Raw genomic sequence first — 2,516 nt, 5'->3', positions numbered from 1 at the left:
TTGCATGTCAATGTACCCCAGTGCATTGTTAAAAACGATAAATATACATGCATGTATAAGAAGGCTTCATCTTGGCTAGCGAAGACGAAGAAGGCTTCAGCTATACACTTGAAGCGATTTTTATTTAAAGCAAAACCCCCTCCCTTTAAAACAAATCAAGCGAACAATTTTTTTCAGCGTATGATCCCCAAAATTTTCTTTTACATTTGCAAATATTCTAATGGCTCGAAAAATCCATAGGCTAAATAAACAAGTCATGAAAACTGAGCAGATTTCCGTAAGTTTTTTTTCTGTCGTCAACTTTATATAAATACCACATAGCTGAGAGGGTGATAGAGATGTCACATGAAATTAAATAAAAGATATTTGCCATTCTGGTTAAGTTCCAATGATTTGTAAAGTAAAGTCTTAAGTAGTTGTACACATTTACATTTTTTGAAATACTGATTCTGGGGCAATTATTAAATCTAAACATATATTATATATGTTACAGTAAATAGGTGAAATTAGGAATTACTCGTAATTACTAAACATTTCAGTAAATACCTGTAATTACTAGCCAATTTAGTAATTACATGTATTTACTAGTTGTTTCAGTGATTACTGGTAATTACTGATTTTTTCTGTCATTTTTACAGCTATTTACTAACTTAATGTTTTTGTTTTAAAATTAAAAACATAATTCAAGATACCAAATAAGAAAGTGTAGGGGTAGGGATTTTAAGGGAGCTTACTTAAGGATGTAGGAATATAAGGCACATCAAAAGTGCTCACTCTTTAGTGTTTGGGAATTGAAACAGGAAAATGTTTGTTTTTTAGGTCTTAAAACTCCGTAAATATATGCATGCAAGACAATGATATCAATCCGAAATTGATTTTCATAATTTTGTTAAACTAAAATCTTAATCATGCACTGTGTTTTAAAACTTTAAAATAACTTTCTCCAAATATCCTTGATTTCTACCAAACTTGGACAGAAGCTAAATGTTTATGATCATAAAATAATATCCGAAAGTAAAGTTTGTAAAAGAAATCCTTTTTATCCTATATTACTTATAAACAGGATAAACGGACTAGTTTTTTTTCCCCAGGTAACATTACATATACTCTGCAGTTAAAGTTTTTAAAACATTATACTTAAACCATCCTGGATTTTTACCCAATTTTTACAGAAGCTTCTTATAGTACTAGTAAAAAATAGTATCAAGAGGAAAATTTTATAATATTTTTTCCTCATTTTTGTTGAGCCTGCGATTAACAGAAAAAGTAGGCGAGACGATTTGTTCTGTAAAACCCTTACAATTTTAATAACTTAATACATCGATAACCGATCTCCAGCTAGGGGTTGAATTGAAGGTCACATGAATACGTATTCAATAAGGTCCAAATATTAACTCGCAAGTGCACAACCTATCAACCTTGTTTCTCAGCTAATTTAACAAAATAGAACCAGATTGGCTGCTGAATTATAATTGTACTATATCATATTTATGATTTAACAAACAAAAAAAATATATTTATTTATTTTTATATCTCGAAGCTAATACACATAACAGTTCATTCCAGTTCCCAACCTACATAACGTTATCTTATCTTTATAAGGTACTAAGTCTGAATATTCTTCAAACAGTTTTTTTAAAGTTAAAACATAATGCTTTGGGAGAATTTTCCATTTTTGATGTCTGCTGAAATTGCTAAAAAATATATGTATAATGCTCAACTTTAACCAATTTGGATTAAAACTTAAGTTACTCTGATTTAACCATATATTTAAAAGTCCATATTTATTCAAGATATTTTTAATACAAATCAACCATTCAATATTTTAAGAGTACTAACTGATCTTCTATATATATAGCTAGTTAGTATTACTATAACTTTTGATCATCTGACCATAATAACATTGCTTTAGCAGTCAGTAAATAGGTGTAAAAATGCATTTTAAAATTAGTAATTACTGGTAATAACTGGGCCGTTTCAGGAATTACTTGTATTAACTAAGTGCATCGGGAATTACCTGTAATTCCTAAATTTTAGTAATTACATGTAATTCCTAATTTCACCTATTTACTGTAACATATATACTCTGAAAATTAACTTCTTCTTCTTTTCCATCTGAACAAAGATGATTAATAACTTGACCCGTTTGACCATTTCTCTGGTTTGGCACTTTGTTTTATGTATATGTTTTTTGTCGCTGGTGTCGATTTATAAATATGTTTGCATTTTAGCCCGACACGGTTTTAATTCACACTTTGCAATATTTTTAAAAGTTATCAAGATTGTGTGTCCCACCTTTAACGACTTGTCAGGAATATGACAGTTCTTGTCCATTCGTTTTTTATGCGTTTTGTTATTTGATTTTGCCATGTGATTATGGACTTTCCGAATTGATTTTCCTCTAAGTTCAGTATTTTTGTGATTTTACTTTTTATGACTTTTATTGGAGAAAATACGGTAATCACTTTAAAACACACGAAAGATCTAGGATAAAGCGTTTATTTGACTAGGAAAGT

This window comes from Mytilus trossulus, chromosome 7, assembly GCF_036588685.1.
Source record: "Mytilus trossulus isolate FHL-02 chromosome 7, PNRI_Mtr1.1.1.hap1, whole genome shotgun sequence".
Lineage (NCBI taxonomy): Eukaryota > Metazoa > Mollusca > Bivalvia > Mytilida > Mytilidae > Mytilus > Mytilus trossulus.
Note: the sequence above shows the minus strand (reverse complement) of the source record.